Below are 17,582 nucleotides of genomic sequence, written 5' to 3'. Positions count from 1 at the left end.
TCATGCAATTTTATCAGGGAAAAGATGAGGAGGTAGCCGATGGGTTCAGCATCAATCCATCGACATGTCAAAAAGGACGTATTTCCAAAATTATATGAACAAGTTTGTGTTGGGGGGAAGGCAAGAATGTTGTCGATGATAACACCAACCATCGAGGGGCAAGGATGGTATTTCTCATCAGGAATTCGATTGATATCCTAAAAGAGCTCAGAATGTTGATGATGATCACGACACATTTGTCGAGAGATTTCATGAAGATGTAATCGATCGGCGATGACATCAAGTCAGAGGAATGATGAAACGAAGGGTTATTGGAACCACGGGTACGACACAAACCCGAAATCAAGCTTGTTGTTCAAGGCGAAATGATATGACGAGGAAGATCGACGTAGGCTTAGCTCATCATCGAAAATTGTGCTCCGGGAAGAAGGACCAGGTAGCACAGTTAAAAGTTACCACAGTAAGGATATAGCCGATCAAGCTAGGAATGACTTGAAGGATTATTAAACTCGTAAGAAACAAAAATTACTTGGAGTTATAAAATCGGAGTGTGGAATCGATTTCACTTATCGGCGTTCTCGAGTGACTAACAACTCAAAACCCGGGGAAATCTGAAATCGATGAGAAGCAATACCAGATGAAGACTCATAGGAAGCAACACGGTTTTTTGTTATTCTCGAGATACCAGAGGGTAATACTCGGTGGAAGATCAAAATAGAGATTGCGAAGATGCATTTATCTACAGAAGACAAGTGCTTTAACTTGTCCGAGAAATGGAATCAAAGGGGAACAATCATGGTCAGAACCACGGTTGCAAAGGATCAAATCCTAGATATAAGATGATCTTATACCAAGGGGATAATTAATTTTAAGAGAAGCTTCCATGATAAGATCTACATCGTGTCCATGGGCATGAACACAAAGTTCAAGGTCGACTCCCACTTCTTCAATGCATATCATTTCATTTACTTCTCGCTTTCGATGAAGTTGTAGTGTTGAAATGTTATCTGGCAAAACACCAGAAGAGTATGACTCGTGAAAACTCTCGGGTTCACATGGATTAAGGAAGGCATAGGTTCAACCCATAGGGGCATCTTGGGAACATATACCACAAACTCCACGAGTAAAATAACACAAGCTCGAAGGCAGAGCATGGTTGAGAAGGGAGAGAATACAATTTACCAAAGGCAATATGTATCAGGGGAAGAGCGCGCAAAATTTTGAATATGAAGGAAACTGCCGGATAATAATCCAACAAAGGATTCAGCGGTCCTTAATGGATCTGATGTGAGTATCAGTACTCAATCAGAAGAAGGAAGGAATGCAAAGGCATTCGATTATAGAAACATCTGAATAATTCGATGCTTGAGTACAAAGGAGTTATGATTTCAAGTCGAAGGATCAGAAGCAGAGGCTCTGATCAAAAGATGAGTAAGTTGAATAGACTTAAAGGTGCATCGATCAAATCTTGATCGGGCAAGAACCAGCTCATAACCGGAGCGATGTCGAAGCCGGAAAGAAAATTTCCAAGGATTAATTGATGATTGCGAGTATTCGCTCACACGTTGAATCCATAGGAACAGAATGACAACCACAAAGAATTTTAAACAATATTGCTAGACATATGGAATTAATCCTAATGCAAGCAGGCAAGGAGAATCAAGAGCAACAGGCTGCAGAGGATTTTCGGAAGAACGAATAGTATCCCAAAGAATTTGTGAAACACATAAACAACTGGGGATGAACGGATCCCCGGTAAGTGTGAGGAATTATTCACACATGTATTCATGCGGAATAGGAGCTGCAAGGCAGCAGGCACAAAGGATTCTCGGAATATCTGAAGTATTTCAGGGTATCTTGTAATAACAAGAACAATTGGAAATGAAGGTATGGACGACAAGTGTATGCAGCTATCTTTAGGGATTTATCGGTGATATGGAATTGCAACGGGGAAGGCACAAGGGTTTCGGGGAAACATCAGAGAGTATCTTCAAAATCTTCTGGTGCAGCAAGCGATCATCTGGACTGAAGGGACTCTCCGGGAGAAGTATTTTCGAGAACCTAAGGTTAGATTTTAGCAAAATCATTTAACCCGGATAGAAGAGAGATCAGTATCCCAGAGTATAGACGAGGAATAAAATATCCTAATACCACCCAATTGGCAACGTGGGCCTGTAAGCCACACAGCCATGTTAGCAAAAGTTTTTCAGTGACTAGACTCAACTTCGGCCAAGGAGTTGGAAAGGGGGCTACCTACAGGCAGTCGGCTCTGATACCAACTTGTGACGCCCTCGATTCAATCATACACTAATCATACATGCAAATGTGTACGATCAAGATCAAGGACTCACGGGAAGATATCACAACACAACTCTAGACACAAATAAAATAATACAAGCTTTATATTACAAGCCATGGGCCTCGAGGGCTCGAATACATAAGCTCGAAAACACAAGAGTCAGCGGAAGCAACAATATCTTGAGTACAGACATAAGTTAGACAAATTTGCCTTAAGAAGGCTAGCACAAAAGCAACATCGATCGAAAAGGCAAGGCCTCCTGCCTGGGAGCCTCCTAACTACTCCTGGACGTCGGCGGTCTCCACGTAGTAGTAGGCCTCGACGGTGGCATCTGACTCCTGGGCTCCGACATTTGGTTGCATCAACCGGAAAGAAGAAGAAAGGGGGAAAAGAGGGAGCAAAGCAACCGTGAGTACTCATTCAAAGTACTCGCGAGCAAGGATCTACACTACATATGCAACATTATCAAAGGAAGGCTGTATATGTGGACTGGGCTGCAGAAATGCCAGAATAGAGGGGAGAACCTAGTCCTATCGAAGACTAGCATCTTCTGGAAACCACCATCTTGCAGCAACAGGAGGGAGTAGAGTAGCATAAGTAAAGTAGTAGTAGTGTTATCAACCTCGGCCAGAGATCCTTTCTCGACTCCCTGCGAGAAAGCAATCCCAGAGCCATACTATCCATTTCTCATATCCATGTCTCATCTCAAGTATCCAGTTCTAGTTGTACCGATCGGGATACAACTCCAAGTGTCCGTTACCGTAGGACAGGCTATCGATAGATGTTTTCTTCCCTGCAGGGGTGCACCAACTTACCCACCATGCTCGATTAACTCCAGCCGGACACACTTTCCTGGGTCATGCCCGGGCTCGGCCAAACAATACGCCGCAACCCGACCTAGGCATAATAGAGAGGTCAAGCACGCCAGACTAAACCTATGCCCCCAGGGGTCATGGGCCATCTCCCCGGGAACTCAACTCTATGATAGATTGAACGAAAAGAATAGCTTCGTGTTATTTTACTACGGACTCTTGAATAGATCGATCAGAAAGGATAACTTTGAGGTGGTTTCGTACCCTACCATAATCTCTTCGTTTGTTCTCCTCTATTAGTGACTTTGAAGTGACTCTTTGTTGCATGTTGAGGGATAGTTATATGATCCGATTATGTTATTATTGTTGAGAGAACTTGCACTAGTGAAAGTATGAACCCTAGGCCTTGTTTCAACTCATTGCAATACCGTTTACGCTCATTTTTATTACTTGTTACCTTGCTGTTTTTATATTTTCATATTACAAAAACCTATATCTACTATCCATATTGCACTTGTATCACCATCTCTTCGCCGAACTAGTGCACCTATACAATTTACCATTGTATTGGGTGTGTTGGGGACACAAGAGACTCTTTGTTATTTGGTTGCAGGGTTGTTTGAGAGAGACCATCTTCATCCTACGCCTCCCACGGATTGATAAACCTTAGGTCATCCACTCGAGAGAAATTTGCTACTGTCCTACAAACCTCTGCACTTGGAGGCCCAACAATGTCTACAAGAAGAAGGTTGTGTAGTAGACATGAGTAGTATATAAGAATGTTTAGGTAGTATATACACTACTTTTTAGGTAGTATGCATCGTATTTTAAGTATGCTTTTTAATACGTACAAATATATACGTATTTCATAAATATAATAAAAACCATGGGTCAACTTGCAATTTTTTCATGCAACTCACTTTGAAATATGTTATATATAATATATGAACATATTTATAATGATAAAGTAGTATATATAATATCATATGGTAGTATATGAGATATGTGGGGTAACTACCAATAGATAGTAGGATGGATTTTCCATATATATATATATATATATATATATATATATATATATATATATATATATATATTATATATGAGACAAATTTTATCTACAAGCAGTGGTAGTTACCCCTAGCCATTTGTCCTCCACGTGTACCATCGCACCTCCACGTCTAAAGGGTTGTTGGGTTACGCTAGAATCCAATAAGGAGCAAGTAATTGTGATATGTTAATTAAATATTGTGGATAATGACGTGCTAGTGGAACGACCTCCTTATATCCTAGCCGAATGGATCAACTTGCTGCATGGATAGTTAGTTGCACGTTAAATGCGATGCTTCTTTTTTAACTCACGTGACGCAAGTTTCTCTCAGTTATTGAATGGGAGAGTATGGAGTATATGCTAATTAGTATATTTGTTTCTCACAGCTAAGATGAAAATAGAGAGTATGAAGTATGTAGTATGTAAATATTTCTAATTGTACTTCTAGTTTGAGTATACAGTATATGCATGGAAAAACATTTTGAGGGTTGTGTATATATGTAGTATATACTCCCTTGACGGAGATAGTAGTATATTGTATTTTTTAAAGTACATGTATTATTTGTAGTACGGAGTATTTTGACAAATGTTGTATGGAGTATAATAAATCTTTGTACGGGGAGTATGTAGTATAGAGTAAGGAGTATATCGTTTTGAGAAAAAACAAGTAGTATGGAGTATAATAATTCTTCTTTTACGGGGAGTATGTAGTATATGGAGTAAGGAGCATATAATTTTTGTGAAAAAAGAACATGTAGTATGGAGTATGGAGTAGAGTATATGATATAAGAGTGTTATGTGCAGATTGCAAATATAAAGTATATGTTGGTATCTCCAGTCTTAGTGTATAGAAACTCATTGAGTACCTAGTGTGGAGTATTTTGTTTTACAAAAGGCATGTGTAGTATTTTGTATTTGCAGAAACAAGTATGTAGTATTGATCATGGTGTTTACAAAAATGAATTCACGTATGCGAAGCCGACCGGCCGGCCAGCAACGAAAGTATCTTCCAATTCATTGGATGTACTCCATACTCCATACTACATGCACGTATTTCCAAAAAAGAGAGGAGTGAATGGAATAATAAACATGTACACACGTCACTTCAATCTTCAAACATTGCAAGGAGAATACAGAATGGAGTATATTTGACTATACTTTTAGTTGATGCATCGGTATGAAAGACAAAAAAACATACATATACATGCACGTATTGTCATCCATGCAGCATGGGGTTTGCCATTCATGCATGCGACCATGCATGCACGATAGTGTGGGAAATTGAGTTATAACTGTATGTCATGGTCGTCTCGCTGTTGCCTCCACTGATGTATGTGCATGGTCGCCGGTGGCCGTAGAATACACGCAACAACGCCGACCCGTCGTCTGCAGCCGGCGAGACTTACGACACCGACGCCGATTGGGCAAGACACATGACGACGACGGCGATCCGCTGTATCCAGCCGGCGATACTCACGACACCGACGCCGATCTGGCGAGACTCACGACACCGACGCCGATCTGGCGAGACTCACGACACCGACGCCGATCCGGCGAGATTCTCGCGACGACGGTGGAAAGGAAGTGTGGCCAAGGCACAACACAAGCACACCTGGAGTACAATTTGTCGTTCCGTCTTCCATGCTTTCCTCTTTATGGAACTCTTTTTGTTTGAGCGAGACCAATTCGAACCTTTTTTGCCGGATATTTGATCTTGCTTCTTAGCGCGCAGTGCAAAGATAGCTGGCGTGAAAGCAGAGTTGGATCTGCTGCCGCTCGGCTTGCCCATATCTATCACACAATAAATCAGTTTTGAGATGGAAGTATCATCAGCCAATGATCTTGCTAATCGTACTCAAGAATAAACAAAAGCAGTGGATCTTACGTAGGTATCTCCCTTGTGTGGTACTTAGAACGACGTCGGCCAAGCCGTTCTTTCACTGTCTCAGGCGTGGTTGAAGAAATAGTCACGGCGGCGTTGAATCGCCGTCTCCAGCCGGTGAGACCCACGGCGACGACGCCGCGAGGGAAGTGTCGCCCAGGCAGAATGGTAGATCGAGAAAGTAAATCTTTTTTTTTACAATAATATACGAACAATTCTGTTTTTCTGTTGGTTAGTAGCGTACAAATAGATAGAGATGCATTCAAATTCTGGGATAAGCTCTCGGTCAGTACGCCGTGGATAACCACCCAATAAATTAATAAATATAATTAATAATAATCCAAACGGGTCCGATGGAAGCTAGTTTAACCCGTTAGGATTTTGTTGCGATCGAAGGAAAAAAGCACGCTCGGATACACTTTAACACGTGGTAAGAAAGTTGGGAGGTGACTTTTTAAACCCATGTGTTCCTCTGTGTGTGATGTAAACAGTTTGTTCTAAAAATATGCTTTGAGTGCCAGCAATCATGGAAGACTATATGATAGTTGACTATGTGGAATTTACTAAATCAAAGCTCTTACATATACCCTTCCTGAAAATAAGATAAATTGTAACTGTTTGATGACTGAAAACATAGTTTGTTAAGGTTCAAGAGAGTTTGTGATCTATACTTTAATTAACACGTGAATAGCTTGCTACTTGATCATTAGAAGTTTTATGAGAAATTAGCTGATGTTTATGATATATAATGATGCTAAAAAGTAATTAGAATTATTATTGATCAAACTTATGCACTATTATAACATTCAGACTTCATAAATTATTTCTTTTATCATTTACCTACTCGAGGACGAGCAGGAATTAAGCTTGGGGATGCTAATATGTCTTCAATGTATCTATAATTTATGAAGTATTCATGCCATGTTTACGATAATTTATATGGTTTTGGTGCCAAGTGCTAGTTCATGTTTTTTGGCTATTTCTTTGTTTCACAGAAAAACTATACCAAATGAAGTCCAGACGTGATAAAAATTTACGGTGATTCTTTTTGGAACATAAGAGACCCTTGAAGGTTCGGGGAAAGACCAAAAGACCCACAAGCACGTCACAAGCTCACATGGCGCGCCCAGGGGGCGGGAATGTCACCTGAGCTTATGGGGCCCTCGTAACTCCTTTTGGCGTGATTCCAACGCTGAAAATTCTTATAAATTGAGAAACCCCCAAAAGTTAATCTAGATGAGTTTTTTCGCTGCCGCAAGCCTCTGTCCCGAAGTGATCTCATCCGGAGCCTTGTTCCAACTCCCTGTCGGAGGGGAAAAGCCAACACGGGAGGCCATTTTCATTATCCTTGATGCCTCCATAATGAGGAGGGAGTAGTTCACCCTTGGGGCTGAGGGTATGTACCAGTAGCTATGTGCTTGATCTCTCTCTCTCTCTTGTGATATTGACAGGACACGATCTTGATGTACCATGAGCTTTGCTAATATAGTTGGATCATATGGTGTTCTTCCCCTTGTTCTCTTTTGTGGTGAATTGAGTCTTTCCCTTTAAGGTATCTTTGTTATCGGGTTGAATAGTTTGGATTTGAGATCACTTGATGCATGTCTCACTCACGGATACTCATGGTGATATTGGAGTATCTAGGTGACATTAGAGTTGATTGATGCATATTATATGGTGTTGTCAGAGTACGAACTCTAGAACTATTCATGAAACTTTGGGGTGGTTCAATATATTGAGTGGAAACACAACTTTGAGGTGGTTTACTACCTACACAATTTCATCCTACTTTCTCCAATAAGAATATAAACTTTTGAGCGATTCTTTACCACACTTTGAGGGATTGTTATGTGATTCAATTATGTTAGTAATGTTGAGAGATTGCACTTGTGAAAGTATGAATCCTAGGCCTTGTTTTCAAGCATTGCAATGGCGTTTGTGCTCACTTTTATTATTTCAGATTACAAAAACCTATATTTGCTATCCATACTACACTTGTATCGACATCTCTTGGTCGAACTAGTGTACCTATACAATTTACCATTGTATTTGGTGTGTTGGGGACACAAGGGATTTCATGTATTTATTTGCATAGTTGTTTGAGAGAGAACCATCTTCATCCTACATCTCCCACTGGTTGATAAATCTTAGGTCATCCACTTGAGAGAAATTTGTTGTTGTCCTACAAAACTCTACGCTTCACTAGTAGAAAACTGGGCTTTGGTCACAGGGCAATATTCACATTAGTCCCGGTTCAGTCACGAACCGGGACTAATGTGAGCATTGGTCCCGATTCGTGCGGCCAGGGGCCTGCCGGGCCTCGTGGGGGCATTGGTCCCGGTTCGTCCGGACCCTTTGGTCCCGGTTGGTGGGACAAACCGGGACCAATGGGCCACGCTCCTGGCCCACCACCCTTTAGTCCCGGTTCATACCACAAACCGGGACTAAAGGGCTGGTCGTAGTTGCGGCCAGTGTTTAGTCCCACCTCGCCAACCGAAGGGCGCTCACACCAGTTTATAAGCCCGTCCCTCTATGCCTTGTTGAGCTTCTCTTAAAGTGAAAATAGATGACCTTATACAAGGAATTTCACCTAAATTCACATTAAATTTCATAGAAATTTACTATGAATTTAGGTTTAATTTTCTCTATGAGCGCATCTATGTTCACTTTTTTTATTTATAAAATAAATAAACCTTAATAAAATAAATAAAACTAAATAAACCTTAATAAAATAAACTATGGTAACTACAATAAATAAACCTTAATAAATTAAGTAAAAATAGCAGTAGTAAAATAAATAAAAATAGCAGCAGTAAAATAAATAAAAATAAAATAATTAAAGTAAAATACATAAGTAATTAGAAATAAAATAAATAAGTTTTTTGTTGTAAGTAGAAACAAAACAAAACAAATAAAGCAAAAGAGAAAAAAAAACACGAGCCATCAACTCCATAACCGCCATATCTGGGATAGAGAAGGGCGATCCCTTGGAGTGGGATTCACATACAGTTGCCCGTAACATCTACCATTCAAGCCTAGCAGGTGGAACTCGGATCTGTCAACAGTGTCAAAGCGGCAAATAGCAGGCGGAGGAGAAGCCACCGATGTCATGTGTAGATCCCTTCTAGGTCTTGCGGATCGTGCTATTACAGCAATTTGGTTGGTTGATCCCAAAAAAAAGGAATTTGGTTGGTTTTCTTGAAGCCCTAGCTTGTTGTGCCGTCCTATTCTCTCAATGCAATTTAGCAAATGCTACTACAGTACAGTAAAGGGCACAAAGAAAAAGCACGCAGTGAAGGAAAATACCTCCATATCAAAGCTGCTACTTATCTTGTTGGTTATCAGGATGTGGATATGTAGAATTTTCTCTAGCCACGGCAACAGACATGCATTCATTGAGGGGGTTCACTACAGAACAAAATAAATGCTGACGTTAGTTGTTGAGGGTACGTTTGACATCCCTGAGAGACTAGATAATGAAAAGATGAATCGTCAAACCTGGATGAACAAAGACGCTACCAAGTGGATGAATCTGATGACCTGTCCTCCCTTGAAGATCATGCGTCCTCCCTTGAAGGCGCCACCAGGGCCATGGATGCCTCATACACCGCCGCCGACGTGTTGTAGTGATGAGGTATCGTGCAGGATCTGACACAGGATCACCTTCAGGCAAGATGAATAGGTCTTCAGGGGCACGACGGCAGCGGCGGCGCCGTGGCCGGGACTAGTGACGACGGCGGCGGCGAGCGAGCGGGAGGGTGGCGGCGGCTGCGTGCGAGTGGGAGGCCGGAGGATCACCACTCATTGTGCTCGACATATCACTACAAGAAACCTGTTAATCCATGACGGATTTCTAATGACATTTTTGGAAACTCTCATCGATGACCTGGTAAAACCCCACAAGCCCGGTGAAAGCCCGCTAAAGCCCGTCTAACCGTTCCCGTATAAAAACTTAACCCTAAATTCCCTCCTCGGCCCCTGCATCGTGTCCCACAGCACGTCGCCACCCCTCATCCCTCCCACAGCTCGTAAACCTTAATAAAATAAAATAAAATAAAATAAACTATAGTAACTACAATAAATAAACCTTAATAAATTAAGTAAAAATAGCAACAGTAAAATAAATAAAAATAGCAGCAGTAAAATACATAAAAATAAAATAATTAAAGTAAAATACATAAGTAATTAGAAATAAAATAAATAAGTTTTTTGTTGTAAGTAGAAACAAAACAAAAAAATAAAGCAAAAGAGAAAAAAAAATAGAGGAAAAAATTATGCCACCTACTGCGGCCTGAATACGACTAGAAACCCATCCATGGGCCAGGATTCAGGCCCGCAGAAGGCCCAGTAGGCCCCACACGCAAAGAGAACAGTTAGGCCCGAAAGCCTGCAGTTGAGAGGGGTTCGAGAGGGTGGGCGCAGCAGCGCTTATAAACCACTCTCGAGCTCTCTCAACTAGCGAGGTGGGACTAAACTTTTGACGCGGGGCAGCACAAGGCCTTTGGTCCCGGTTGATGCCACCAACCGGGACTAAAGGGGGCATTGGTCCCGGTTCGTGGCACCAACCGGGACCAAAGGCCTTTAGTCCCGGTTGGTGCCACCAACCGGGACCAATGAGTTCCCTATATATACCTCATCGCCACAGCAGAGCACTCCAGAGTGCTCTGTTTTTTCTGGCCGGCGAGGGGAGGGCATTTGGGTGCTCTAGCTCACCTCCTATGCACATGAGGTGTTCGATGAAATGTCTGAGCCACACTAGTTAATCTTTGTCCTCTCGAAACTCGACCTCCGAGCTCCATTTTCCCCGAGATTTGTCTAGGTTTAGCGGTCCGTCATGTCCCGTCCCCGTCTTCACCGCCATCGATCGCCCGCGCCGATCTCGTCGCCAGCACCACCGTGGTGAGCCTCTTGTTCTTATCTTCTTTCTGAAAGGAAAAAATTCTTACTTTAGATAGTTACTTGTCTAATTTTGTTACTTTTATTATTCCTTCTTATTACATAGTGCGATGGTTTTGGTATCCGCCCCCGTCAGCCCTCGTCCTGTCTATGATTCGGATGTGGTATATATTATCTTTTTATAACTATTTGGTTCATTTATTGTTTATGACAAATATACCGACCAACGTGACATAGATTTTATTTATCTAGGAGGTGGTTGAACCAGAAATTCTAACCGACCCTGTTGTCGAGAGGTTAAATTTAGTTGAAGAAGAAAACAATTACTTGAAGGAAAAAATAAAAAAAATGAGGAGGAGAAGATGATATTGGAGTTGCATGTTGCGGATGTCGTCGATGATCACAAGATCAAGATGGATGCAATGCGCTTGAAGATTAGAAAGATTAGAAAATATGCCATTCATACGGAGGCTTGGTATCATTATGCCGTTGGATCAATTGTTACCTTGGTTGTGATTATGATCGCATTTGTTTTCGCATTGAAATGTTTTACATAGTTTCAATGTATGGTTTAATTAATTAGATGCTCTGGAGAGCTATATATATGTTGTTAGATGAGAACTATGTATGTACTTTGGTTCTAATGTGATGATGAACTTCTATTAATTTGGTCACTTAATTATCTATTCATGATGTTCTGTAATGGTTTTTGACACACTTAATTATATATAATGCACGCAGATGAACCGGCAATGGATGTACGGTGACAGACACACCTCCGAGTACATTAAGGGCGTGCATGATTTTCTCAAAGTGGCTGAGGCAAACAAGCAGAATGGTTTTATGTGTTGTCCATGCCCTATATGTGGGAATACGAAGTCTTACTCTGACCGGAAAATCCTTCACACCCACCTGCTTTACAAGGGTTTCATGCCACACTATAATGTTTGGACGAGGCACGGAGAAATAGGGGTTATGATGGAAGACGGCGAAGAAGAAGAGGACGATGACAACTATGTGCCCCCTGAATACGGTGATGCTGCAACGGGGGAAGCTGCTGAAGATCAAGAGGAACCAGACGATGTGCCCAATGATGCTGCAAGGGGGGAAGCTGCTGAAGATCAAGAGGAACCAGTGCCCGATGATGATGATCTCCGCCGGGTCATAGTCGATGCAAGGACGCAATGCAAAAGTCAAAAGGAGAAGCTGAAGTTCGATCGCATGTTAGAGGATCACAAAAAAGGGTTGTACCCCAATTGCGAAGATGGCAACACAAAGCTCGGTACCGTACTGGAATTGCTGCAGTGGAAGGCAGAGAATGCTGTGCCTGACAAAGGATTTGAGAAGCTATTGAAAATATTGAAGAAGAAGCTTCCAAAGGATAACGAATTGCCCGACAGTACATACGCAGCAAAGAAGGTCGTATGCCCTCTAGGATTGGAGGTGCAGAAGATACATGCATGCCCTAATGACTGCATCCTCTACCACGGTGCGTACAAGGATCTGAACGCATGCCCGGTATGCGGTGCATTACGGTATAAGATCAGACGAGATGACCCTAGTGATGTTGACGGCGAGCCCCCCAGGAAGAGGGTTCCTGCGAAGGTGATGTGGTATGCTCCTATAATACCACGGTTGAAACGTCTGTTCAGAAACGAAGAGCATGCCAAGTTGATGCGATGGCACAGTGAGGACCGTAAGAAAGACGGGAAGTTGAGAGCACCCGCTGACGGGTCGCAGTGGAGAAAAATCGAGAGAAAGTACTGGGCTGAGTTTGCAGCTGACCCAAGGAATGTATGGTTTGGTTTAAGCACGGATGGCATTAATCCTTTCGGGGAGCAGAGCAGCAATCACAGCACCTGGCCCGTGACTCTATGTATGTATAACCTTCCTCCTTGGATGTGCATGAAGCGGAAGTTCATTATGATGCCAGTTCTCATCCAAGGCCCTAAGCAACCCGGCAACGACATTGATGTGTACCTAAGGCCATTAGTTGAAGAACTTTTACAGCTGTGGAATGGAAACGGTGTACGTACGTGGGATGAGCACAAATAGGAGGAATTTAACCTGCACGCGTTGCTGTTTGTAACCATCAACGATTGGCCCGCTCTCAGTAACCTTTCAGGACAGACAAACAAGGGATACCACGCATGCACGCACTATTTAGATGACACTGAAAGTATATACCTGGACAAAAGCAGGAATAATGTGTACCTGGGCCATCGTCGATTTCTTCCGACCAACCATCAATGTCGAAAGAAAGGCAAGCATTTCAAAGGCGAGGCAGATCACCGGAAGAAGCCCGCCATGCGTACCGGTCATCACGTACTTGCTATGGTCAATGATTTACACGTAATCTTTGGAAAGGTCCCGGCGGACTAGTTGTTCCGAATGACGCTGAGGGACACGCACCCATGTGGAAGAAGAAATCTATATTTTGGGACCTACCCTACTGGAAAGAGCTAGAGGTCCGCTCTTCAATCGACGTGATGCACGTGACGAAGAACCTTTGCGTGAACCTGCTAGGCTTCTTGGGCGTGTATGGGAAGACAAAAGATACACCTGAGGCATGGGAGGACCTGCAAAGTTTGCACGAAAAAGACGGCATGCCTCCGAAGCAGTATGAAGGTCCTGCCAGTTACGCTCTTACGAAAGAAGAGAAAGAAATCTTCTTTGAATGCCTGGTCAGTATGAAGGTCCCGACTGGCTTCTCGTCGAATATAAAGGGAATAATAAATATGCCAGAGAAAAAGTTCCAGAACCTGAAGTCTCATGACTGCCACGTGATTATGACGCAACTGCTTCCGGTTGCATTGAGGGGGCTTCTACCGGAAAACGTCCGATTAGCCATTGTGAAGCTATGTGCATTCCTCAATGCAATCTCTCAGAAGGTGATCGATCCAGAAATCATACCAAGGCTAAGGAGTGATGTGGCGCAATGTCTTGTCAGTTTCGAGCTGGTGTTCCCACCATCCTTCTTCAATATCATGACGCACGTCCTAGTTCATCTAGTGGACGAGATTGTCATTCTGGGGCCCGTATTTCTACACAATATGTTCCCCTTTGAGAGGTTCATGGGAGTCCTAAAGAAATATGTCCGTAACCGCGCTAGGCCAGAAGGAAGCATCTCCATGGGCCATCAAACAGAGGATGTCATTGGGTTTTGTGTTGACTTCATTCCTGGCCTGAAGAAGATAGGTCTCCCTAAATCGTGGTATGAGGGGAGACTGACTGGAAAAGGCACGCTTGGAGGGGGGACTCAATAATATGCAGGGACGGATATTCTTGGTCTCAAGCACACTACACAGTTCTACAGAACTCTACCTTGGTGACCCCGTATGTCGATGAACACAAGAACAGTCTGCGCTCCAAACACCCGGAGCAGTGTGACGACTGGATTACATGTGAACACATCAGGACTTTCAACAGTTGGTTGGAAACACGTCTCAGAGGTGACACCACTGTTTGTGATGAGTTGTACTCGTTGTCCAGGGGACCATCTTCGACTGTATTGACTTACAAAGGATACGAGATAAATGGGAATACATTTTACACGATCGCCCAAGATCAAAAGAGCACCAACCAAAACAGCGGTGTCCGCTTTAATGCAGCAACCGAGAGGGGAAAGGACACATATTATGATTACATAATGGACATATGGGAACTTGACTACGGACATGATTTTAAGGTCCCTTTGTTTAAGTGCAAATGGGTCAATCTGTCAGGAGGCGGGGTACAGGTAGACCCACAGTACGGAATGACAACAGTGGATCTGAACAATCTTGGGTACACTAACGAACCGTTCGTCCTAGCCAATGATGTGGCACAGGTTATCTATGTGAAGGACATGTCTACCAGACCGAGGAAAAGAAAAGATAAGGAAGCGAATACATCATACGATGAGCCAAAGCACCACATAGTTCTTTCAGGAAAAAGGGACATTGTGGGAGTGGAGGGCAAGACAGACATGTCTGAAGATTATGAAAAGTTTCATGAAATTCCTCCCTTCAAAGTCAAGGCTGACCCAAGCATCCTGATAAACGATGAAGATTATCCATGGTTACGGCGCAATAAGCAAATGACACAAGCGAAGAAAAAGTGAAGACTTTCTCCCGCAACTATTATGATGATACCATGCCAACTTTGTAATAGACGAGTATGATACCATTGTCCGTTTTGTACAAGAAGTGCATCTAGTTTTTGCTGTAACCCTCTCAACTTTCTTGCACATGCTATGTGGATGAAATGATGATACCATGCCAACTTTCAACCTTTTCAGAGTTCATTTGAAATGCTTTTCAATTTTAGGGTCTTATAGCTCAAAATAATTAGTAAATGCATGAAAAATAACAGGCCAAAAATTAAAAATTATGCCACCTACTGGGCCACCACGGCCTGAATACGATTAGAAACCTCCATGGGCCAGGATTCAGGCCCGCAGAAGGCCCAGTAGGCCCACAGGCATGTACAGAGAGGTTAGGCCCGTAAGCCTGCTTTAGAGAGGAGCTCGACAGCTCAGGCGCACCGCACCTTATAAACAGGTGCGGCTCTCTCTTAGCTAGCGAGGTGGGACTAAACTCACCACCACGCCGCTGTGCAAGGCCATTGGTCCCGGTTGGTGGCACGAACCGGGACCAATTCCACCCTTTGGTCCCTGTTGGTGCCACGAACCGGTACTAATGAGGCTATGGCCCCACGAGCACCTTTATTACCTGTTCGTGGCACGAACCGATACTAGAGTTTCTTACTAAGCAGTTTTTTAGTCCCACCTCGCTAGCTGAGAGGCACTAGGAGCGGTTTATAAGCCCTGAGTGCAGAGACGATGAAGAAGAGGCGCAATGCTCACGTTGCTTAGCTTCAAGCCTTGAGGAATAAGGTAGACTGCATCGAGCTATGTGCAGTGCAGTCTACACTATTCCGAAAGGCTTGAAGCAAATCAACGAGCATTGCGCCTCTTTTTTATTTTTAATAACTTATTACAACTCTGGACTTCTTGTGTTCCGACAAAATAAAATAAACTTTAATAAAATTTATGAAACTAAAATTAACAAAGTATTTTCTATTCAAAACATTATAAGAAACCTCTATTATTATTGAAACTAAAATCATATAAAATTGATGCAACTAAAATTATCGAAGTATTTTCTGTTCAAAATCATTAAAAGCAAAAAGAATTTTCATAAAGAACTTTTTTTGATAGAAACTTTAATAGCAAAAAGAATTATCGTAAAGTAAAATAAATAAGTAATTAGAAACAAAATAAAATAAAATAAATAAGTTTTTTGTTGTAAGTAGAAACAAAACAAAATAAATATAGCAAAAAAGAAAACAAAAAAACTAAATACAGCAAAAAGAACTTTCATAAAGAACTAATGGCACTAATAGAAAGTTTATATTTTTTCTAAAACTAATGGCACTAATAGATAGTTTATAATTTTGCTGACCTAAAAGCAAAAAGAATTAAAAAATAAAGCAAAAAACAAAAGAAATTAAATAATGCAAAAAACAAAACAAAAAAACTGAAAAAAAAACTATTTTTATAGTAAAGTTAATCACAAACTTGTGATTCACATAAATTTCATAGAATTCAAATTTTAACTATTTAAATTTGAATACTAATGGCACTAATAGAAAGTTTATAAATTTTCTGACCTAAAAGCACAAAGAATTAAAAAATAATGCAAAAAACAGAACCAAAAAACTGGAAAAAAATTAAAAAAACTGCCACCTATTGGGCCACCACGGCCTGAATACGACTAGAAACCCAACCTGGGCCAGGATTCAGGCCCGCAGAAGGCCCAATAGGCCCACACACAGCACAGTGTGACATTAGGCCCGTAAGCCTGCATTTGAGAGGAGCTCGAGAGGGCAGCCGCAGTGGGGCTTATAAACCACTCCGAGCCCCTCTCAACTAGCGAGGTGGGACTAAACTTTTGGCCGCGGGCAGCGCAAGGCCTTTGGTCCCGGTTGGTGGCACCAACCGGGACTAAAGGGGGCTTTGGTCCCGGTTCGTGGCACCAACCGGGACCAATGCCCCCCTTTAGTCCCGGTTGGTGCCACCAACCGGGACCAAAGGCCGCCGCTTCCCGCCCTTTGCGCTGTTGAAAAGGGACCTTTGGTCCCGGTTCGTGGCACCAACCGGGACTCCCGGTTGGTGCGACGAACCGGGACCAATGCCCTTGCTATATAACCAGGACTTGTGAAAATTTCACATCTCCCTCGCCTCCCTCGCTAGTTGCCCCCGCCGCCAGGCTGCCCAAATTGCTCGCGCGCTCCTCGTCGCCGTCGCCGCCGCCGGCCGCCATCCCCGTGCCCCTGCCCCGCGCCCGAGCCCATGCCGGCCCCCGCCGCCCCGTCCCCGAGCACGCACGGCCGCGCCCCTGCGCCCCGGCCCACCCCCACCATTGTCGTCGTCGCCGGCGCCCGCCCCCACTGCCGCCCCTGCCTCGACGCCGCCTCTCCTCCCCGTTCGGTCCGGCTCCGGCGACCCCCTTTCCTCCCTGTCCCCTCGATCCTCTTCATATAATTTTTTCATATTTATTTTTTCATATGCATATGTAGTTGATTATATGGATGGATGGATGATGTATATGTTCATTATATGGATGGATGGATGATGTATGTTTTTTTTCATATAATTTT

This window comes from Aegilops tauschii, chromosome 7, assembly GCF_002575655.3.
Source record: "Aegilops tauschii subsp. strangulata cultivar AL8/78 chromosome 7, Aet v6.0, whole genome shotgun sequence".
NCBI lineage: Eukaryota > Viridiplantae > Streptophyta > Magnoliopsida > Poales > Poaceae > Aegilops > Aegilops tauschii.
Note: the sequence above shows the minus strand (reverse complement) of the source record.